This window comes from Notamacropus eugenii, chromosome 3, assembly GCF_028372415.1.
Source record: "Notamacropus eugenii isolate mMacEug1 chromosome 3, mMacEug1.pri_v2, whole genome shotgun sequence".
Lineage (NCBI taxonomy): Eukaryota > Metazoa > Chordata > Mammalia > Diprotodontia > Macropodidae > Notamacropus > Notamacropus eugenii.
In genome coordinates this window covers 343,218,113-343,243,841 of record NC_092874.1, presented here as the reverse complement: position 1 = coordinate 343,243,841, position 25,729 = coordinate 343,218,113, and the positions used below count along the sequence as shown (strand labels likewise).

The 25,729-nt window shown below is 34.6% G+C and overlaps 1 protein-coding gene across 3 annotated transcripts in view; it reads right to left on the bottom strand.

Annotated features, from left to right (window-relative positions):
* Positions 1-25,729, bottom strand: part of PRR16 (proline rich 16) — a 368,540-nt gene that overhangs the window by 107,179 nt on the left and 235,632 nt on the right. Inside the window, exon 3 of one of the 3 annotated variants that reach the window (XR_011964417.1) lies at positions 1,188-20,606. The exons of the other annotated variants lie outside the window; for them this stretch is intronic. The gene's annotated coding sequence lies outside the window, so the exon portion shown is untranslated. Of the gene's footprint in view, positions 1-1,187; positions 20,607-25,729 lie in introns of those variants that run through there. 3 annotated transcript variants of the gene reach the window in all.

Genomic DNA, 25,729 nt, shown 5'->3' with positions numbered 1-25,729 from the left:
AATCAAATTGTTTTCATTTGTTCCTTGTTTCCATTTCATGGTTTTGTTGAATATAGCCAGTGCCATCTTATAATTTGAGAGGTATGAACTAGAGGACAAGAGTAATCCTCCAGTAGGGAAATATTTGGCAACTTTGGAAGGGAATTATTTCAGGAGCGTAATTGTAACTAATGCTCCTTACATAGTATAAGATAGTCTAGGGAATTGGCTAGTGTTTAAATAGCAATTGTGATGAAAATCACCTCTTAGAACATAATAATGTATATTGAAAAACTGAGATATTTAATTCTGTGTAATCCAGTTTCAATCATTCCTCTCACAGACTTTGGCTAATATGTTTATAAAATAGAGAAAATGGGGGGAGTAATAGTTAACTATTATGAGTTAGCTATCATAGCTGGGAAAGTCTGCATGAGGACAGAGAAAAGAAAGGCATTCCTTCTTGAGGAGAATTGGGAAATAACAATAACTGCCATTGAAGGAAAAAATTTGTCACATACTATGACAGTTAACTGTCATGTTTGAACTGGGTTTAGCATATTCTCAGAAGACAACCTAGAGAGTTTTATATTTTATGACTACGTTCTTCAGCTACACACTCTCCCCTCTAGATTTTCATGACATTTTTCATGGTTCTCTGTGTGCCCATTTTTCTCCTATACCTCTATATCCTTTGCTGGTTCTTTCATTAGGTCATATATACTAATTATGGGTATCCCCCAAGATTCAATGCCAATCCCTTTTCTTTTCCCCTATAACAAAGATTTTTACCCAGAGGTTTAAAAACTTATAAAACTATTCTGATAACTATTTCATGGAATGGATTTCCTCTGAAATCATATGCATTTTATTTCATGTATTTATATATTGATAATCCATAGATTTCATCCAAACTTCCAGTGGGGTTCATCACACACACACACACACACACACACACGCACACACACACACGCACACACACACAGATACACAGAGTTTAAAATCCCCCCTTATATACTATCATTCTTTTTTTTTTACCTATAATTTTTTTTATTTTTAATATAATTTATTTTCAGTTTTCAACATTCACTTTCACGAGATTTTGAATTCCAAATTTTCTCTCCATCTCTCCCCTCCCTTCACCCCAGGACACCATACACCCCAATCACCCTTTTCCCAAATCTGCCCTCCCTATCATTCCCCTCCTCCCATTCTCCTCCCTTCTATTTTCCTATAGGGCAAGATAGATTTCTATATCCCATTGCCTGTTAAATTTATTTCCCAGTTGCATGTAAAAACAATTTTTAATGTTCATTTTTAAAGCTTTGAGTTCTACCTTCTGTCCCCTTTTCCCTCCCTAGCCACCCTCATAGAGAAAGGAAACAATTCGATATAGGTCATACATGTTTGCCATACACAACATTTCCATAACAGTTATGTGTTAGACGAACATTTTCCTTTATCCTGTCCTGTCCTCAAGTTGTTCCATTCTTTCTCATGACCTGTTGCCCCCACAATAATGTTTGCTTCTGATTACTCCTTCCCCCAATCTGTCTTCCCTTCTATTATCCTCCCTCTCCTATCCCCTTCCACCTGCCTTCCTGCAGGGTGATATAGATTTCCATCCGCAATTAAATCCATGTTATTCCCTCCTTAAGCCAAATCTGATGACAGTAAGGCACATTTATTTCCTCTCACCTCTTCCCTCTTCCACTAACATATGTATGTAAGTATGTATTTGTATATATACATACGTACCAACATACACACATATAATATACATATATGCACACACATATATATTTATATACATATATGTGTGTGCGTGTGTATAGGTATACATAGTCCCTCCAACTACCCTAAAACTTAGAAAGGTTTTATGAGTTGCAAATTTCATTTTTCCATGTGGAAAAGTGAACAGTTCAACTTTAATGAGTCCCTTTGAAGTTTCTTTTCTGTTTACCTTTACATGTTTCTCTTGATTCTTGTATTTGAAAGCCAAATTTTCTATTCAACTCTAGTCTTTTCAAGAAGAATGCTTGGAAGTTCTATATTTCATTGAAATTCCACTTTTTCCCCTGATGTATTATTATACTTAGTTTTGCTGGGTAGGTAATTATTGGTTTTAATCCTAGCTCCTCTGACATCTGGAATATCATATTCCAAGCCCTCAGATCCCTTAATGAAGATACTGCTAAATCTTGTGTTATCCTGCTTGTGTTTCCATGATTCTTGAATTGTTTCTTTCTGTCTGCTTGTAATATTTTCTCCTTGACCTGGGTACTCTGGAATTTCACTACAATATTCCTAAGAGTATTCTTTTTAGGATCTCTTTCAGGAGGTGATCTATGGATCCATTTCTATTTTATCCCCTTGTTCTAGAATATCAGGACAGTTTTCCTTGATAATTTCTTCAAAGATGATGTCTAGGCTCTTTTTTTTAATCATAATTTTCAGGTAGAGGATTAATTTTTAAATTCTCTCTTCTGAATTTATTTTCCAGAAAAATTGCTTTTCCAATAAGATGTTTCATAATCGTCTGCTATTTTTTCATTCTTTTGGTTCTGTTTTGTATTTTCTTGATTTCTCATAAAGTCATTAGCTTCCATTTGCTCCAATCTAATTTTGAAGGAATTATTTTTTCAGTGAACTTCTGAATCACCTTTTCCATTTGTCCACTTCTACTTTTTAAAGCATTCTTCTCCTCATTGACTTTTTGAACATCTTTTGCCACTTGCGTTAGTCTATTTTTTAAGACTTTATTTTCTTCAGCATTTTTTTTGAATCTCCTTTAGCAAGCTGTTGACTTGTTTTTCATGATTTTCTTGCATCGCTCTCGTTTTTCCTCACTATTTTTCCTCTATTTCTCTTATTTGATTTTCAAAATCCTTTTTCAGTTTTTCCATGGAATGAAACCATTTCATATTTTTCTTGGAGGCTTTGGAGCCTTGACCTTGCTATCTTCCTCTGGTTGTATTCTTTGATCTTCCTCGTTATAAGAAACTGCCTTTTTGCCGAGAAGGTAACTTTCTATAGTCTTATTTTTCCTCTTTTTGTGAGCTCTTTGTTAAGTGGATAGTGTACTGCCTCAAGTTTCAAGAGTTTTGTACAGCTCTTTCAGAGATATCTCTAGGGACCTATAAATTCTCAGTTCCTTGAAAGTGTTATGATCAAAGGAGAGGTGTTGACTCCTCTCCTGGCCTGCCCCCTGATCTGTGAGCAAACACAAAAACTCTTTTCTGCCCTAGAACTGCCAGTAGGATTTTTTCTGCACAGCCACTATCAGCTCTGCCATGTCAGTGCTCCTCCTAGTCCCAGGACCACCATCCAGGGCTGTGACCCAGAGCAACCAACAATTCCCCCACCATCTGCACACTGAGAGCTCCAGAAGTAGCAGCTGCTGCAGCAATTGCTGCTACCACTCTGAGACTGAGACTGAGGCTGGGGCCTGACCACATTCTTCTCTCATTCTGGTGAAAGAGCTTTCCCACTGAACTTTGAAGTTGTCTTTGGTGTTTTGTGGGTTGAGAAGTCCAGAACCTGCTATAACTGCCAGTAATTCAGTGCTCTAAGGCCTTCTCCAGTCTCATCTGTGTCACGCTGGTCTGTGCTCCCCTTCAAGTTCAATGCAATAGACCCTTCCTATCAACCTTCCAGACTCTCTTGGTCTAGAAATCTGTTTCACTTTGTCATTTTCTGGCTTCCACTACTCTAGAATTTGTTTAGAGTTATTTTTACAGGTATTTTAGGGGTTTCAGGGGAGATCTCAGGCAGGTCCCTGCTTCTATCCCACCATCTTGGCTCCACTCCCTCATATATTATGATTCTTAGCGAATTAATCAGTTGCCACATATTTGTATATTATTTTGCTGTAGATGATTCCCAGTTCTATATTTTCAGGCCTAATTTCTCTCATAAGCTCCAGAGTTATATAATAAACTTCATTTCATATACCTAGTACTGGTTTTTGTAAGTATCTCAAAATCAACATATTTAGAAGAGAATTAATTACAATCCTCCCAAAACCTTCTTTTCTTCCTAGATCCACCATTATGGTCAAGCACATTACCATCTTCTCAGTCCTCCATGACCAAAACCTTGATGTCAGTAACTGTGCTTTTATTCCCCCTCTACATGTCAAATCTCTTTCCAAGTTTTGATTTATCTTCCTTCACAAGATTTTTCTTATATTCTCCCCCCCCCCCCTTTCCACTCACGATTACCACTCAAATATATTCTTTCCTTATGGTATGACTGGATGATTGAAATGAACTTCTGGTTGGTCTGCCTGCCCCAAGTCTCTACCGATTTCAAGTCATTCTCTTCTCAAAAACAGTGATTTTCCTAACCCTTTACTCAACCAAATCCAATCTGTAACCTCACAGATCATATATAAAATCATCTGTTTGCTATTGATAGCCTTTCATTAACTTGCCCATATCCATTTGTCACATTTTCTTTCATGCCAACTCCTCTCCACAAGCTTTATGATTCAGCAACATCTACATAATTTCCATGCTTCATGTACTGCTAGTCTTGTCCTTCTGGGATTATATTCAGTTTACTCTGTATATATCTTGTATATACTTGTTTGCATGTTGTAACCCCGCTCCCTGAGAATTTGAGTCCCTTTAGAGGAGGGGCATTGTATTTGCCTTTCTAGCTATTCCCAAGACTTAGTACCATTCTTGGCACATAAAAAGTGCTTAGTATATGCTTGTTGACTGAATGACTGAATTGGATTTCTCTCTTTTGGAAGAATTAGAAGCTGTAGTCAATGGTCAGAGTTTCTTCTCGTTGTGAAATTCTAGAGGTGAAAGACACATTGCTGAAATCTCTCTCTCTCTCTCTCTCTCTCTCTCTCTCTCTCTCTCTCTCTGTCACATATACACAGATGTATGTGCATTTTCACAATGGGTGTATACATTTGTGTCATTTGTATATACATACATACATATACACATATACATACATATATTTTGGTATCTCTCTATATATATGTATACAGATATAGATACATGAATATACATATATGTATAGTTACATTATCTGTTAACTGTATATAACCAGTGAAATTATGTTTTTCTATTTCCATGCTATTTAATATTGAGAAAAGTTTATTACAAAAGAAGTTTCTTAGGTTTTAAAAACAAAATAAAGCTAATCAGTTGATGAGACAGAATATCCATATCTCTTGATTGCCTTTGAACTACAGTTGAGACAATTAGTAAAATAATTAGACAAGTAACTGGTCGAGGGTGTTTGGTGTGCTTATACCAAAGCACACTCACTGCTGTTAAAAATAGCCCACATTCCTTCATCTTACCCATAAAAAATATCATGACATTCTTTTTCAAATGTTATGTTGAAAACAAGATAAACTACATCTATATGCCCATCAGCAATCCTACTAAGCTATTATGTCTGTAGTCACTCTATCAAAAAAGAAATGAAATTAACCTGACAGGATCTGTTTTCGATGAAACCATGGTAACTTTCTGTGATCATCACATCCTTAACTAAATGGTCATTATTGATTTAGTAACATAATTCTACAACTTTACCAGTATATGAAATCAAGCTCATTGGATCATGAATTACAGAATGTAGTATATTTTATATTTAAAAATATGTCATTTGATAAACTCCAATGATGTGATACTTTGTGTATACATTAACCAGATTCTTTCAAAAGCAGTTAATAATGTCTCATATAGCAGAGATATCAATACTTTTATTACTTTGGGACAAAATTCATCTTAGCCTGATCACTAAGCGCATTTCTAAGAGTCTCCACAATTATCTTGGGTTTCATGTCTTTCTTAACATTTTTAAAAGAAATTGATTACTTTTTTTAATACTACTATAATTTCCCCAAATAGCCTTCCCTCCTTCATGAAAACCCATCATACATAGCAAATTATTATTTAAGGACAAAAATAAAGTCTTAAAATCAGAATAATTGCTTTGATAAAGTCTGAAAATATTCACGATATACCATAGTCATGGACATTGTGTGTGTGTCTCTGTGTGTGTGCGTGTGTGTGTGTGAAATGTTTGACTGATTCCATATCAAAGACTTTTGATACACAAGACTATTTTTCCCATTTGAATACTTCCCATTTTGTCCTGGGCACATTAGTTTTACTTGTGCAGCAACTTTTCAGTTTCTTCTCATTAAAGTTATATATTTTATCTTTTGTAATTGCCTCGAATTGGCATTTGATTACAAATGCATCCCCTATTCATTTCTGTGAAAGGTAAAAAATTAGTTTTTTTTCTATTTGTGGTAGTGTGATCTTAAATATTATGTTCTTATATTCATTTAGAATATTGTGTGGAATATAGTATAAAATGTTTGCCTGAGCCAAATTTATGACAGCATGAATTATAGTTTTCTTAGTTTCTTTTAATCAAATAGGGAGTTTTTTCCTAAGTAATTTGTTTTCTAGTTTACTGAATGCTGCATTATTGAAATAAATTGTTTCTGTTCTCTTTTCCAGTCTGTTCCATCTAATCTACCTTTCTATTTTTAAGCAGTATCAGACAATTTTGATGATGGATGCCTTATTATATATTGTGAGGTCTGCAAGTGCTATTCTCCATTTATCTCTAAGTATTCTCCTCATTTCTCTTGATTTTTAGATCTGTTGTTTTTCTATTTTTTTATTTTTTCAAGTTCTATATGACATTTCTTTAATTATTTGATTGGTAGAGCATTAAAAGTGTAAGTTAAATTGGTAGCATTGTCATATTAAATATAATGGCATAGCCCAGATATGAGCACTAAATATTTCCTCAAATATTTAAGTTTTTCTGTATTTCCATAAAGAGTACAGTGTGATGAAATTTATACCAGAATTTTGTGTGCTAGAAAATGTATCCCAAGAAACCTTATGCATCTTAAAGTTTGGGGATTTTTTTTCATATTTATTATTACCTATTGAATTCAATTATTATTGTACAAAATCCATTGAGTTTTTAGGATTTTTTTTAGTTGACTGAAGCTGTGCTGAATTCTGTTTTATTAACCACCATGGCCTCAAGAAGATTATATTCTAACTGTGGAGATGATATCTAAACATACAGGCATATAGACATACCAAGTTTTGGATTGGTGTTCACCTATAACTATGTTGAAATGGGGTGGAATTAATCAACATTATCTCAATAAATCCAAAATATAATGTATTATTTTCCCTTACAAACTCACCTGTCTTCTAAATTCCCTGTTTCTTTTGAGAGTACAGACATCTTTCCAGTCACCCAGGCTCAAAACTACAGCACTATGCTTGATTCATTATACTCCCCTAAACTATACATGCAAGTAGCAGCCAAAGCTTATGATTTCTACATCTGTAATATCATTTTCATCCTTCCTTTTTTCTCTTTTCATATGGCCATGCTTGTACCAGACTTAACCTAGACTGTTGCAGTAGTCTCCTAAATCATTTCCTTGCTTTGAGTCTCTCCTTTCTTTAATTCATATAGCTAGAATGATTCTCCTAAATTATAATTTTAATCACATTATTCCTCTATTCTATACATTTCAATGTCTCCCTATTGTCTCTACAACCAAATGGAAACTCCTCAGCTTAGCTTTTTAAGTCTTTCACAAACTGTCCCAGACCAAACTTTTCAAGTTTCTTACATACTGCTTCCAGTTTTTACACTCAAAGATTTGGGTCAAAGTGCTTCTTTGTTGCTCACACATAAGTCTATTTTCTGTGTGCCTTTGTACTAGCTATCTGCCATCCCTTAAATACACTATCTCCTCTTAGAAGCCCTTGCTTCCTTGAAATCAATGATACCTTTAATGGTTAGTGCATTCTACCTCCAAAGAAAATTTATCTAATTTTTTTTGTACTTCTCTAAGTATATGTGGTCTCATTTCCTCCAAACAAATTAAACTCCTTGAGGCCAGGGGGAGTTTAATTTTTGTCTTTCTGTCATGCCCTATTGCTAAGAATATTGCCTGGAACATAGAGTCTAATTCTTGTGAAATTATTAATCATCAACAAACAAACGTATTGAGTGACATTTCATCACTCAACTACAAATAAATAACTATATAGCCAACATATAAGTATAACTATCTATCTATCCATACCTATATCTATATATGTAACTTTCTCTCTCTCTCTCTCTCTCTCTCTCTCTCTCTCTCTCTCTCTCTCTCTCTCTCTCTCTCTCTCTCTCTCTGGAACTAAGGATAAAAAATCAAACACTTTCCTGTTCTCAGGGAGTTTTCCATTAAGTTATGAAAGCAGAGCATATTAAAAAAAAACCTTAAGACTACATAGATTTCAGGTTTTTAGTATATGCAGATAATAAGCAAGAGAGATATTTAGAAGGGGAAGGGAATAAGCATTTATTAAATGCCGACTATGTGCTAGGTATTGCTCAGAGCTCCTTATAAAAAACATTGGTTATTGAGTTAGGTATTATGCATCAGAGCAGAGAAGAAAAGTTTCTCAGATGACTTAGATCTAGGTAAATCACAGATAGGTAGTAAGACTAATAATATCCCTTGGAAGGTAAGTGGTATGGTCCAGGAAATCAAAGTGGCAGTGCACATCATATATTCTGGGATAATGATGACTTTGTCAATAGTGAAGGGGTGTAGTAGAATATTAATTTAACAAAGTTAGCATGGACCAGATTGTGGAGGTCTTAAATGCCAGATTAACCTTTTAGACAGCATTCTATAGATAAAGGGAACTAATCAAATTTCTGAAAGCCGTATAAATGTCACAGGAGACAAATGTTTGCTGGTGGACAGGAAATACTTCCACATTTCTCTTCTAAAACAAAAAAAAAAGTTTTTAGCATGGACCCAACAGGGGCTAGACTGTGACTGAGAGTAATTCTGCTAACTTTAGGGAAAAGTGGAAGCCACAGTTCTGATGCAAGAGTTTCCCAGCCTCTCTCACTAACCCCCAACTCTGCGTACCAGACATGAATAAAAAGACAGCCCAGATGTCAGTAACGTGAAAAAAGTGGTGGTACAGAAAGTATTGTGGACAATACTCTCAGAGTGGGAGACCCTGAGGAAAGAAGCCTTGTCTATGGAAGCAAGAACACAATTGCAGCAATGAAGACGCCAATATAGAAACTTGGCCTATGAGGTGTGTCTGGAGGTATCCATTTTTTTGATGGAATCCCTGAAGGGAACTGAAAAAAAGGCTGATGATTCCTCAACTCGTTTTTTTTTTTTCCTTTTCATCTCTCTCTTCCAGAAAGAACTGTGACTATCCTTTCTTTTTCTTAAGAGTATATTAGCTTTCTATTTCCTATTTTTGCCCAGTTGATTTTTCAAGATAAATGTGGTCATTGCATTGAGGGTATAGGTTTTAAGATTCAAATGCAGCAGACAAAAAGGCAGTAGGAATAAAAGGAGAGAGAGAGAGAGAGAGAGAGAGAGAGAGAGAGAGAGAGAGAGAGAGAGAGAGAGAGAGAGAGAGAGAGAGATGGAGAGACTGAATCACAGAGAGATAAACAGAGAGAGAATCTACAACTATGATTTATTTATGATTCTTTATACTTTTCAGAGCAGGTAGAGAAACATAATTTTACCCCTTCTGAGGCCATGAATTTAATAATTTTTATTTAAGGGAACCTGTGACAACTAGGCTGTTATAAGAGGTGATATTTTGACATTTTTTTTCCTTTCCATTGCTTTCTATTAGCTAGTTTGAAAGGAAAACTGTTCTTAAATGGGGTGGAGCTGAAGGAGTGAAAAGGGAGAAAGCCATTACCAAAAGGAGGAGCTTTGAATTACTGATATCCCCCACAAAAGGGCAAGGGGTAGGGCTAAAAAAGCAACCAAGCTCTTACCAGAACAGCTACTACTTCTTCATGTGAATAAATCATGCTCACTTGAGTAAGGGAAATTTTCATCATTTATAGACATATTCTACAAGCATTATTTTGCCCCAATTCAATCCCACTTCTTCTCTCTCTATATAGTATTTTGTTTGACTTCATCACCTCCCTGTATTCAATTATCATCTATATGCATGATTCTCAGATCTATTTTCCAGATCTAATCTCTTTCCTGATGTCTGGTCTCATATCTTCCATTGCCTATTGCGCAAGTCGAACTATCTTGTAAACATCTTAAACTCAATAAGTCTTTTCTCCCAAACCCTTCCCTCTCCCTGACTTCCTCTATTGGCACCATTCTCCCAGTCACCCCAACTCAGAAACTAGGTAACATCTTCTACTTCTCACTCTCTGCCCCCAATTCTATGTTCAATCTTTTGTCACATCTTATCCTTTATACCTTCGTAACATCACTCATAAATACTCCCTTCTCTGATATTGCAAGGCCGTGAGGCAAATTCTTCTCACTTCATACCTTTACTGTTGGAATAGCCTCTTGTTTGTCTCCTTGCCTCAAGTCCCTCCCCACACAAATTCATTTTCAAATAAGTTATCAAATTGATAAATTCCATTGGTTTACAATTACCCCCAGAATCAAATATTGGATAGATAGAGATGACTATAGGTCTAGATATCTAGATAGATATTTTGATGTAGCTATATCTATCTATACCTGTATCTATCTATCTGTCTATCTATCTATCTATCTATCTATCTATCTATCTATCTATCTATCTATCTATCTATCTAGAATTTTAAAGCCCTTCATAACCTGGTCCCTTCCTAAGTCTTCTTAAACCTCACTCCTTTCCACTTACTGGTCTTCAGTATCCAGTATCACTGGTCTTCTTGCTGTTCATCACGTACGACACTCCATCCCCAACTTGAGGAAATTTTGCTGGCTTTCCCCCATGCCTGAAATTCTCTACTTCCTTTTACCTACTGCCTAGAATCCCTCGTTTTTATTAAATCCCAGGTCAAATCCTAACTTTTTCATGAAACTTTTCCCAGTCCTCCTTGATATTGACACATTTTCTCTGATATTATCCCAATTCTTGTACATATCTTGATTATCCATAGTTGTTTGCATGTTCTCTCCTCCATTAAACTGCAAGTTCATGAAGAGCAGGGACCCCACCCACCTTTTTTGTGTCTCTACCACTTAGCACAGTGTCTGGCACATAGTAGGTGCTTAACAAATGCTCACTGAGTGACTAATTACTACACCTATTGAAAAATCATATATAAAGGTTGAGATAAGAACAAATTAATTTTGAAAATCATAAATTTGATCATGAAGTCAAAATATTATGTTGAAGCAATAATAATTCTAAACAAAAAGAATTGCATTTCTATACCTCTCTGAGGGCTTTCCTAAGAATAACCTTTGAGGAAGGAAATAATAATAAATGGCACAATGTCAGAACAGTGACATAACTATAGTATGAATGCTGGATGAGCAGCCAGAGAAAAAAGGTCCAAATCCTCACTCTTGCACTTATGTATCATTCAGTTAGTTCAGGAGAAAAAGTCACCCTGAACTTCAGACAAAATACAGAGAAATCAAAGATCAACAAACATGGCTTCCTCTGTCTGACTATAATCAAAACATACAACATTACAATTCAACAGACAAGTGCAACTGTCTGACCATAGATAGCAGAGAGGAAAGTACACATATCTGGGTTTTCCAAGTGATGTGTGTATGTATGGGGGGGGGGGGAGTGTGGGGATTCTTAGTGGCTTCCCAGAGTCCTCGTCTGGCCAAGTAAGCACTTTAAGTCAGTAAGCCCCAAAATAAAACCTCACCCTCTGAGTATTTATACACTTTTCAGAGTGGGTGGGTGACCCTCCGACCCAGTGCCTCAGCAGAAAAATCAAAGGGTACTTGGGACCCTCCTACAAAACAACTCCCATCATCAAACCTCCCTCAATGAGCAGACCCAACAATGAGTGGGAAAAATCCTCCTTAATCATTTATTCAGAGGCATTATCCTTCTTGGCATAAACAAAAACAGCAAAAGAATCTTATTTTTCTTGCTCTCCCAACTCCATACTATTTAGAATCAGCTAAGAGACTGAAGATTCTTTATTTTATTAGATTATTTCATTGCACATGAAAGAGTTAAAATTATTTTCTAATAACTAATGGACTAACTTTTAATCTTTTATGTAAAGTGAGATGGTTTAATAAAATAAGAGGCTACAGTTAGTAGGCAAAGAATAGTGTATTTTCTAGTGGATAGTTGGTGAATAAAGGGGATGTAGCCATCTTTTAAAAATAAATATGATCAACAAACATCACAAAGGGAAGGAAGTATAATGAGTTAACACTAATAGGATATTTGCAACAAAACTTTTGAAACTTTAGGATGAAGCACATTTTTAAAAGCCTGGTTAGATTGCATTGGATGGAGAAGCATACGAAGTATATGAAGAAAAGATCAATTCGTTTTGCACAGTTTTCCTCAGCTGAGTGTATCTGGGGAAATTGTGTAACTACCACCATTTAGCTCTTTTAGAAATATATTTAACCAAACATGCCAGTGGGGAATGAGCAAAACAATTCTGATTGTGCTAGTGAATGAGCTTAAGGACCAATTATGTATATTTTTTTTTTTTGCATGGCAAAAATTGAAAGCTTGGAGGACAGGGCTTTTTACACATCCCTCTAGCTTTCAAAACAGATACAATTATCCAGGACTCAAGCTGCTATCATTTGAAAACATTCCTGTATCAAACAGTTCACTAAATGTTTATTTTCTATGGGAAGTGGTGTGATTTACACTGTCTTTATTTGAATGATTTCTTGGGAGTAGAGATGTTTCCTATTTCAATCTTTCCCTCATTAAACTGAATAGAAACCTAAAATGGCAAAGAATAGCCATAGACAGTGACAGACATATTCCTCTATAGTAATTTGAACTGGGAAATACAAATGTCCTTCTATCTGTAGTAAATAAAAATAAAAATTTGATTTATGTTTATAATCAATAATATACTATATAAATTTATATTAATATTGGATAAATATTCAGTATAATCACAGATATGTTGATGGAGAAGTCATTCACCCTCATGGTAACTAAATATTCCTATTCCTTCTTCTGTAGAACTTGGTTCAGATTTCTTTTTATGACAGAAATAAACTATGAATTTTCTATAGCATAGAAAATAAAATCTCAGTGTGCTATGATTAAAGCACTGTGGTAGATGCTAGATTAGCACAAAAATCATGACAAATTCAGACATTATAGTATCCACTAAAATTAACGTTATTATCAACATGCTTTGGTTATTAAGTTAGTTAAACGGTTTAAGATCAGATTTTATGACTTCTGCAGAAGGCTCTTATACTTGCACAAGTACAGTCTAGATAATTCAGTGGTGTATCAGATCACTTGGAATCTATTCTCAATGAATTGCTAATTCACTAAGACAATATATGAAAAAGTTTAAGCTTATTAAGAGATTGTTTAATACATGTAACAGCTCACATTATATCAGCTATTTCTTAGAATTACCCTTTTATTCCTACTTGCACTATGACATAAGCATGGATATAAAATATAAAAAATAGGGGAAATATTCAGGAGCAGCTAGACAGAGCTGTAGCCCTGGAGTCAGAAGGACCTGAGTTTAATTCTGGCCTCAGACACTTACTGGCTGTGTGACCCCAGGCAAGTCACTTAATTCCAATTACCTCAAAAAAAAAAAAAAAAGAATCAGAACAGTTCAACTCCAAAAGATTCATGATGGAAAATGCTGTCTGCATACAGGAAAATAAAAACAACTATGGAGTCTGAAGGCAGATTGAAGCATATTATCTTCTCTCTCTTATTCTTTCCTCATATTTCTCTCACTAGTTATAATGGGAAGAAAATTTGGAACTCAAAATCATGGAAATGAATGTTGAAAACTAAATTTAAAAATTCCAAAAGGTATTATTAAAAAGGTGAAATATTCCAAAACATATACTAAACCTTTGGACCAATGAACAAACAGCAGCATTTTTCATCCCCTTGGCTTCACCACAAATATGACTGTATTCATAACTTTCGATTAAAATGACTGGCAGGAGTAAATAAGCAGGCCATTAGGTTTAAAACCAGAGTTTTAACACAAGTCTGATCTGGTAATTTCCATTAGACAGCAGTCTAACTTCCATTAGCTGGTTACCCCCCCCTCTCTTTCTCTCTCTCTCTCCCTCTCTGTCTCTCTCCCTCTTTCTCTCTCGTGTTTCATCTATGTATAATTTCTAAAATAATTTCCCTATGATTTCAAATTCTCTTTAAGTAATTACAAAGTCTCTGACATGTTTTCTGGGAAGATAGCTTAATAAAAACGTATCTTGTTCATAACACTAATCCCTCAGTCACAGTAACCCATTAATTAAGTCACTCTAAACTCTCCAGCCTTGCATCAACAAAGATTTTTCAAAGGTAGAAGGAATTCATCCATAAAGAGTGATTCTGACAATTTGAAGAATAAAACAAACTAATGCATTTGCCTCCTGTTTAAAAACCAGTTGAAAAGGGCAAAAAAACTGTCTGAGCAGTTTTGTTACCTGATATAGCACTCTAAGTCACTGTTAAATTTTCAGTATGATTATTTATTTACACTTTGGCAATTGTAAAACACTTTAAAAGTAGGGTTTGAATTATTGTTTTATTAGTATCTCAACTTAAGAAAGCATCAATAAAGCTAATCAAACTTAAAAGTCTATCATGAGTGCACTCCCGCCATTCCAAGCTGTTAAACATTAACCAGCCCATTACTGCTTCCCTAAAAAAAGATATTTGAATTTCACTAAAATGTTAAACAATAAAGCAAAACCTATTCTGTTTCACAATAACCTTTAACATGATATATGCTAGTGATATTTAACAGTAATTTGCTAAGATCCATAACAAACCATCCTATTTCTATCATAAAAACATTGATTTTTCAACTTGACTTTAGCTAGAATAACTTCCTTGTACTATATTCCGATGTTTTACTTGAAAATTTCTGATGTCTTATTTGAAAATTTCCAGTCACTTTATGGGGTTCAAAAAATATAGTTCTTCTACCAAAGGCATCCTTTTGTTGAGTTATTTTTCAGGCATGATCAATTCTCTGTGACCTCATTTGGGGTTTTCTTTGTTAAGGTACTGGACTGGATTGCTATTTCCTCCTCTAGCTCATTTCACAGAAGAGAAAACTGAGGCAAATCAAGTTAGAGTCACAGAGTTAGCAAATGTCTGAGATCATATTTGGACTCAGAAAGTTCTTTCTGATTTCAATACCAGTCATCTATGCTAGCTGCTCCAAGAGTAAAGGAAAGTTCAAATGAAATCCTATCCTTAGGTACTGCCTGTATCTTCCATATACACTCTACACATATCTATCGTACCTTCTTGATTTCAAAAGGATAGCTTTAAATAAACTTTAAAAAACTCCCTGAAGATGAAGAATTATTAGTTTAATTTAGTAATTAAAAGAAACAGCATCTAGAAAAGATTGCAAAAAATTCTCAAGGCATAAATATATTGTAGGAGAAGAGGATAAACACTTATTCAGCATGTATCATGCGCCAGGAACTGTGCTATGTGCTTTACAAATATTATCTCATTTGATTCTAACTCCAGGCCCACCATTCTATCTACTGTATCATTTAATGGCTCATATTAATTATAATTAATCAATTTCCTAATAGGTAAAAAATATCCCATTTAAAAGAGCAGTTAATTATCACAAATGTCAAGAAACTGAGATGAATGAAAGACTCAGTTTTTGAGAAGTCTGGATTAGTGAATATCACAAAACAGACACAATTTCGTTACTTTCCAGTACAAATATTAATATAAATAGCTAAACATAGCCTAGACAGTCTCCTAAAATTAGCTGAGTGACTAAATGAAAATGATTTGCACAGGGTATTATTCTTCTACAAATGGGAGATACTAAGACACTGAAAAAGTTGATTTCTTCCAATTGCCCTCTTGGAACCATGCTGACACGTTAATTTGCTTAGGTCAGAAATCCATTTGTCATAAACAAGGCAAAGGTAAACTTCAGACTAGTTCAGTTCAAAATAAATTCATTAATAGGATTTGAATTCAATCCAAGATATCTTCTCTGAGGAGTTATGTTCAAAATATTGTGTAAGACCCAATGAGGGGAAAAATTAATAGCAGCAACAATTAAAGCTGATATCTATCTAGTTCTTAAAAGCTTCAAAGCTTCTTACTTGTATCTCATCTGATCCTCAAAAAAAATTATGATTTGTGAAATTGCTGATACAGGCACCATTAACACCACTTCCAAAACAAAGAAGTTCAGTTTTACAAAGGTCAAATGACTTTGCCAGACAATTTTTTTAAGTGTAAAAGATTTAGACATGACTTCTTGACTTCTTTCCAAGCTCATCTACAGTATGAAGCAGTGTCTTGTACCTTTGACAAAGTAAATAATGAAGACTCACCTCTTGTGGGACAGATTTATCACTACAGATACAACTACTATTCTATTATATGTTGGTGGGAAGGTAGCAGAATGTGGCAAAACTTGATTCTATTTTATCAGCTATATCATGCATGTAAAACACAGATTCTGCTTTGAAGAAGGTAAATCAAACTGGTGATCTCTGTAATACACGGTAGCCTGCTGTGAAACTGGCAGTAGAAAAAAGTACTGAGGGAGTAGAGTGCCAGAAAGATGACTCACTTCAAGCTGGTGGACTCATGAATATTTTCTAGGGGAAATATATTAATTAATTATATTTTAGTGTTGATTCCAGGAGACAATATTTAATGGTGCTAGTAACACAAAGAAATTTAATTTTTTCAAAATATATTAAAATTATCCTCAATTTTCCATCACTACATATGCCTATAAATTTATTTACATTTAGGTTCATATAATGAATGAAAATAATTTTGATTAGGTCCCATTATCATTTGTCCATTTTTTTTGAAATTGTACAAAAATTGGTCTACAGTTCAAAGTAGAAAAAATGATATTTTTATATTTGGATGAAAAAATAATTTTAGAAATCACTTCTAACCTGAGCTTATAACAGGAATCTAGTGGACAATAAATGTTCTGTTTCTCCATTGTGTAGAAATCTTTCCCTTTCCTTCAATAACTAAGGTACTCCTTCTGGTATGAAATTTTCTGCTATGCCTTCAGGTGACAGAGGTCTCTACATCCTTAAACTTCTGATAACAGTTGGCAAGGGCTTCTCTTTTACATTTACATGGGATCTAAGGATGAAAAACTAAGAGGTCTTCCAGAACAAGTCCTTGATTTTATAGAAGAAACAGAGACTAGTATAGGTGAAATCAGTATTTTCAAGGTCATGTAGGTACTGAGTGTCAAAGATAGGATTTGGAAGTATGCTATTTAACCATCTGAAGGTAAATTGTGTATGGAGCTTTCTCACCAATCAAATTGCAAATTCATTGGTAAAAGACTATGTAGCATATGTGTGCCAATAATTACGATCTGGCAGAGACCTTGGAAGACAAAACTCAAGGTGCTCATTTTATACCCGAGGAAACTATCTTGGGAGAAGTTAAATTCTCCACATTTCTAAAGACAGTAAGTGGCAGAGCCAGAATTCAAACCAAGGTCCTCTGATATCTTTGTATATAAAGATTCTAGTACTATATTTTACATGAAATAGGTGGTACATAATGGAAATTTGTTGAATTGAATTGGATGTCCTCCTATCACAGCCCACCTCTACCATTTTTGAAATATTACATTTTCTACATAACTGATCAATCAACAATTCACCAAAAAATAATTAAATCCCATGAGTAGTAACATGAAAATTAAGCAGCCCAAGTACTTATAGCTTAATGACCTCCCATTTCTTTCTTCTTTGATAATTTCCCATCAAGTTAAGTAGGGGATGTGTGTGGTGTTACGGCTCAATTACTTTCCTATACAACATAAAATTGCCAAAGCATAGCCATCATGATCTTTAAAAATTTACCTTGAAGTAGAAAGGTAATTAGTGGTGAACTAAAACTCAGAATTCCCTGAAGAATCCATTCAATAAATATGATTGTAACATTGTTCTGGGCATCATAAAATTTAAAGATTACAAAATGGCAATATTCAGATTCAGAAGAGCAGGGAATTGGAAGGGAAGAAGGAGCAAAGCATTGCCAGTGTCATCTATAATATGAAGCTGTGCCTTGTAAATTATTACAAAACAAATAATGAACACTCACTCCCTTCGGACAGATTTAATCACTACAAGTACAATACTACTGTAATGTAGGTTAGTAGGAAGGTAGTATAAAATGGTAAAACTATTTTAAATAAATGAATATAGGACTAATTTAGCTATCACTCTAATTTAAAGTCAGTCACTCCACATGTTGGGTCGTCATTTTCCTCAATTATAAAATATGCAGGTTCTATTAAATATTATACCTTACAGTTCTGACATTTTATGATTCTGTGAAATAAACATGAAATGATTAAGGGAAAACTTAGAACTTGTTTCCTTTGGGGAAGAAAGCAACAGAAAAAATATTAAGATCAAAGAAACAGTAAGAAAAGATTCATGGCATCTCCAAAGATATATGAAACAATAATATTAAAAGACTATTTTTGTAATTCTGGTGGAAAGAGTTATGGAATGCTCTAATATAAAGTTGGTATAAATCTGTATTACTCTTAATGTACCAAATTTAAATTATGCAATAAAATATTAATATTCATTGCATTGCTTACTGCATGCTTTTATTTTTGAAAGACCAAACAAAATCTTAAAACATAAAAACTGATTGGGATAATACATTTCACTTGATCATATAAAAGATTCAGTGATATAAAAGGTGCTAAATATGGTTCCTTTGTCCTTATCTTGTATTCAGTATTTCTTCCTCTTTAACTCGGAGTAGATCTTGCATGTACTTTCTTTTAACTATCATTACAGATTAACTAAAGATGGTTAAGTACACATGGATAATGAGTAGAGTTTATAATTGAGTTGGAAGATGGATCATATTGAGAAAATTGCATACTGTAGTATATTCAATGATCGCAAATCCATAAAACACACATACACATAGATATTTATATGTATATATATATATGTATATATGTATATATGTATTTGCACATGTTGGTATACATAAATATGGGTGATTAGGAAAGAGCACTGGAGTAAGGAAGACCTGAGTTCAAATGTGGCCTCAGACACTCTCTGGGCAAGTCACTTAAACTCGTTTGTCCCCATTCCTCCTCTTTAAAATGAATTGTAGAAGGAAATGGCAAATCACTTCAGTGTCTTTGCCAAGAAAATTCCCAAAGGCATTACAAAGAGTCAGATGCAAATGAAATGATTCAACAACAACAACAACAACAACAACAAAATATATGCCTGTTTGTGTATAAATTTTAGATAAATAATAAATGAAATATGTATATATGTGTGTATATATATATATATATATACATATATATATACATATATGTGTGTGTTTACATCACATTAAATTTCAAGTATATACTTCTCATTCCTCCTTTATCCAGTAAACCATCACTTATAAAGAAGATTAAAACTTTAGCAAAAAAAAAAAATCATTCAGAAAAACTGAGATACTATGTATGACAGCAAATGCTATGTCATTTTCATGTTAGTATCCCAATTCTCCCATTTCTGTCATTAAGGAAATGAAATCAATTTCATGAACTCTACTCTGTAGACAAGAGTGGTCATTATAACTTTCCATATTTCTCTGGATTTTTTTTTATATTTATCAATTCTTTTTTTTAGTTATTAAATGCAAATTTATTGCAATAGTTTTCCGTGTAGCTTCTATTCACTGGAATTCCAAAGTACTACTGTTGTTCATGAGAATATATGCCATCAATATTTCAGCCCCCAGAATGGATGGTTCCAAGAATCTCTTCAATGGTTCCAGAGATCTCTTGCGAGATATCAATGCCTTATCTATGGAGTAATGCTAATGATCACATTGAGGCTGCTCTTTTTCTTGTGTTTAATATATTCCTACTTCTTTCTATACCGAGAAAGTTACGTTAGGGCATCGATGATCAAGACTGAGACGGAAGGTGCAAATTCAATCTGGGCTTGTTTGTTCGGAATGGTGTCTTTTTTAAAATTAATTTTATTTATTTTCAGTGTTCTACAATCACTGCCATATAACTTAGACTTTTTTCCTCTCCCTTTCCCCTCCCTCCTCTCTTCTTTCCCAAGACGGCATACAATTTTATATAGGTTCTACACATACATTCCTATTAAATACATTTTCACTATAGTCATGCTGTGTAAAAAAATTAAAATGAATGAGACAGATCATATAAGGAACCAAAATATATTCCATACACACACACACACACACACACACACACACACACACACACACACACACCAAATAATATGCTGCATGCTACGATTGAATTCCATAGTTCTTTCTCTGGATGTGGAAAGCATTTTGCCTTTTTTTTAAGTTCTTGCATTGCAATGACATTCCAAGTCTACCATAAAACACTCTTGCACACTGTGGTCATTATTGTGCACAAAATTCTCCTGGTTTTGCTCCTTTCACTCAGCATCAGATTATGTAAGTCTTTCCAGGCCTCTCTGAAATTTTCCTGTTCATCTTTTCCTATAGCACAATAGTATTGCATTACATTCATATACTGAATTGTAAGTCTTACTGTGATCTTCAGCCCTTTCCAGTCACCAGTTGTCTTGCCAATGTCATCATCCACTGTTTTGGGAGACAAAACCAAAGGATCAATTTTGGGGACCAGAGCAGATGTGGCACTAGTATTCTCCACCAGTGCACCTTAAAAACAAGACTTCAATTTTATTAAGGTTAAACTTTGGTGGTATGATGGTAATGAAGGTGCAGGCTAAGCCTGGATACTGGGGGGTAATTGACTATGTGTTACAGTAAGCACACCAAAATACATAGGGGGCCTTCTATCACAGATTCTTAGGTCTGCATTCATAAAAAGAAAGGCAACTTTTGAGGGGTTAACAATCACTTTAATCAAGCACATGTATAATTCTTTTAACCAAGTACATATATCATTCACCTAATTCAGGGGAGTCAGCACCCTGAAATTCAAAGAAAATACAGAGAAATCAAAAGATTCATAGACATGGCTTCCTCTGCCTGAATTCAATAGACAATTAGACCCCCACAGTCTGACCATGGTCACCAGAGAAGGAAGCACAACATCTGGGTTCTCAAAGCTAAAGGGCTCCTTCAGTGACTTTCCAGAGTCCTCATCTGGCCAAACAAACACTTCTAGTCAGTAAGCCGCAAAGTAATCAACAGATTCCTCTGCCCGACTATAATTCAACAGACAGGTACAGCTGTCTGACCCTACTTACCAGAGAAGGAATCACAACATCTGGGTTTTCAAACCAGGAGGCTTATTAAAGTGACTTTCCAGAGTCCTCATCAGGTCCTCAAACCTTCACTAAGCCCCAAAGTAAAACCTCAGTCTCAGAGTATTTATATCTTTTTCAGAGTCAGAGGGCATCCCAACTTTTGAGAACCAGTGCCTCATTAACAAAAGCTGTGAGTCTTCCGTAATCAAACTCTTTTTAATGGGCAGGTCCATTAATGGATGGGGAAATCTTTAATCATCTTAACGAAACAAATACATACACTGTTTCTAATTAAAGAAACTCTTGTTTCTGTACTTTACTCCTAGTAAAGACTCTTCCATAAAAGCAAGATTCAATCAAGCACTTGATTATACTAAAACAAAATAGCAAAAGATCCTATTTTGAATGCCATCACACTGTGTCAGATGAATTCAGATTCAGGACAACTGAAAGAAGTCACATCTTCTCCACCCAGAAGCTGGAATTTTTTTTTTTTTTTTGCCCTGAAGTAATTCACAATGTAATGGGGAAACACCATGCAAGCAAATATATACAAACTTATCTATGTATAGGATAAATTTAAAAAAAAAATAATTAACAGAGGGAAGGCACTAGAATTCTTTTCCCTAATTAATTTGTTTTTAGTTTTCAACATTCACTTCCACAAAAATTTCAGTAACAAATTTTCTCCTCATCTCTCCTTTCCCCCACCCCAAAACTGCATACATTCTGATCACCTTTTCCCCTAGTTTTCCCCTTCTATTACACCTCCACTTTTTCTTTTCCCCTTCCCTTCTGTTTTCTTGTAGGGCAGGGTAGATTTCTATATATCACTCCTTTTATGTCTTATTTTCCAGTTGCACGTAAAAACAATTTGAACATTCATTTTTAAAACTGAGTTCTAAATTCCCTCCCTTCCTCCTTTGCCACCCACTCCCATTGAGATGAAAGCAATTTGATACAGATTATACATGTGTAGCCATGCAAAACACTTCCATAAGAGTCGTGTTGTGAAAGACTAATTATATTTCCCTCCATCCTATCCTTCCCCCATTCATTCTAATCTGTCTTTTGACCCTGTCCCTCCTCAAAAGTGTTTTCTTCTAACTAACCCCTCCTTCCTTTTGCCCTCCATTCTATCATCCCCCCACATCCCATTCCCCCTTACTCTCCTGTAGGGTAACATAGATTTTCATACTCAACTGAGTGTGCATGCTATTCCTTCCTTAAGCCAAATATAGTTAGCAATGCTTAAATTACATTAATATTCATGATACCTGTATTCCATAGTTACTTTAGGCACTGTTCAACTGATGGGCACCAGCTTTATTTCCAGTGCTTTTGTAAACTAAAAAGTGCTGCTATGAATATTTTGTTGTATATGAACCTTTATTTTTTTGTACTTAATCCTGCTGGGGTATGTACAAGGTAGGATCTCTGGATAAAAGCACATGGAAATTGATTCATTTTTTTCTTTGTTTAGAATAATTTCAGCTTGCTTTCCAAAATTTTTGGACCATTTCAAAATTCAAATAAGAGTTCTTCTTTTCCTGAAACTTACCCAAAACTATTTATTTCCATTTTGGATCATCATTACCAATTTACTAAGTATGAAATAAAACCTCAGAGTTGTTTCACTTTGTGTTTCTCTTATTTATACTAATTTGAAGAAACTTGTCTTAAGGTTACAATTTTTATTTGAGAAACTTGCTCATATAATTTGACCACTTAGCCCATGGGGGAAAACTCCATATGTTTACTCCATGTGTTCTGATAATGCCATATAGATATTTTCACTGTGCATTTAGAACAATCAGAACCATGGATGCCCAAAGGACAATTGAAAGATGCAATGAGTGTAAATAGAATGATGTATATTAAGAATGATGACTTTCATATGAAATGAGGTATAAAAGCTATATCAAAGACATTTATAACAGGAAAAAAGTGGTTGTGGTAAAGACAGCATTCATGTTTTACTAGATGGTATAACACTAATAGAGAAATGCAAAGTAGAACAACTCATTAGTTCAACAATACATTCATAAGATTCTCACTTATCGACGTTTATTAAAGGGGTTGGGGGGGAAATGTGTTGTATTGATTCAACATTAGTGATACTGTGAATTGTCACAGACAGTTGGAACTATGCCAAGAAAGTCACAAACTTTGGATACCCTTTGACTGAGTGATCCCACTACTAGGCCTGTATACTAAAGATATATAGTAAAAAGGAGAGAATTGATATCTATCAATATATTTGTAGTAGTTATTTTTGTAGTTGTAAGGATCTGTACACTAAAGATGTGCCCATATATTGGGGAATGACTAAACAAATTATTGTATACAATGCAATAGACCACTATTGCACTGTAAGAAACAATGAAAGAGGTAATTTCAGTGAAACTTGAAGACTTGCAAAGAGTGGTACAGAGTGAAGTGAGAAGAATCAGGAGGGCAGCATTTGCAATAGCAACAACTATTTAAAGAAAATAACTTAAAAGATTCAAAAAGTTTCATAGCTGTAATGACCTAGAATCGATCGTTCCAGAAGACTGATGACAAAATATGTTACCCATGCACTAAGAGATGAATCAAAGATGAATAGTGAGAAAAATGTTTTTGGACAGAGTCATAAAGGGATTTGTGCTTGTTTTTCTTTTTCCCCCATTTGGGAGGTGGAGAAGATTAGAGTTCGAATTCTCAAACAACACAAAAATAAAATGAAAAGAAGAAGGACAGAAGGAATCCCAGACAAGCAGGAGACGTTTGAAAGTTACATGTGGAATTTAGCATGTGATTAAAATGAAAAAAAAAAAAGACTCTACATTAAAGAGATATGCAACACCATCACCTCCTTTAGTCCTGCAATATCAACACAAGGTTTATTTTGCTTGACTTCTGGTGAGAAAGGAAATTATCAATGCTCCTCCACTGAAGTGCTAGAACACTTGACTCATGCACTTTCTAAGCAAAGGGTGATAGAAGAAGAAGCAACACTGATATGAAGCAGATTCAAACACAGGAGCAGGGCACAAGCAGACTGGGTATCAGGTAGAAGCTGCAAATTGCTATAACCATTGGCTCAAGAAAAAAGTGGCGAAACTTTTTCTAACATCTTTGCTAGGAACTGATGTTCATAAGGAGAGATAGGGGGTACAAGCATACTGGGAGCTAATAAAGTAGTTTTAATTCCATTGATGCTTTGCTGTCATGGGAAATTGGGGTAGGGGAAGATGTTGAATGCAAAATCTAAGACAAAGTCTGTAAGGGGGCTATAACCAAGGCCCATGGGAAGAAAAGAAAAAAGAATAGTTGTAATTGTTCCTGAATTTGAGAACATAATTGGTGAATTTGTACTTATGACATGGTTGATTTTCTTCCATCTCTGTTAATTTTCTCAAAGGAATGAAATAAACTTGTTTCCCAATTCCTGTTTGTTAAGTAGTTCATATTTTTTTAAGTGTCAGATTAAGTGGCTAACCGTTTCATGGATAACCTATTTGTTGCATTCATTATTTAAATGCAGCTCAGAGACAGGTCATAGGTAATAAAATACACTAGAGAGAGAAGAAACAGATTTAAAACTGTCCTATGAGAAGAGATGGGAGGGGGTGAGAAGAGGAGAAAGAGATAGAGAGAAGGAGGGAGGGAGAGAAAGTTGATCCTTAGAGAGATCTACTAACTTAAGTCACATAGTAAGAATCTGAGGCAGGAAGTCAATTCAGATCTTCCTGATTCCAAGTCCAGTATTCCATATATGCTATACCATGCTACCATGTGTTGAAGAAAAAAGTTATAAATCTATATTTTTACAAACAGAAGGAGGACATTGGGTTTTATTTTTAAGATTTCTTCCAACTCAAAGTATATGATTATGTTAAAATGTAAACAATCAAAGACAATATTTGTTTGTCCTTCATCCTCCAAGAGGATCATAACGTCAGGAAGATGTCATGAGCGGCAAGTGGTTTGAATTTAAGTGGAAGGCTGTACAAATGTATATTCTAAATCATCAATTATAAATACTTACGTAAAGGCAGCTAGGTAGTTCAATGGATAGAGCATTGGATATGTATTCAGGAAGTTATGAAGTCAAACCCTGCCTTGATCACTTACTACCTATAAGACACTTAGCAAGTCACTCAAATTTTTTGTCTTAATTTCCTCATCTGTCATATGAAGATAATAATAGTGCTTACTTTTCTGAGTTGTTGTAGGGAGATAATGTTTGTGAAGCATTGTGCAAACCTTCAAACATCATGTATGTGCTAGTGTTAATGTTGTTATTATTACTACGTGTTTATATTTTGAGTACTTTTAGATTTTATAAAGCAATTTCATAAATAGAGTTTACCAACATCTTCCAAAGATATTTAACATTAATTAGACTATTAGATATAGATCACTATTCAAGAACCTCCAAGATTCTGTCCTTCCCTATCCTGAGAGATAGTATATTGGGGTCGACTTGGAGCAGTGTTTTGGGTT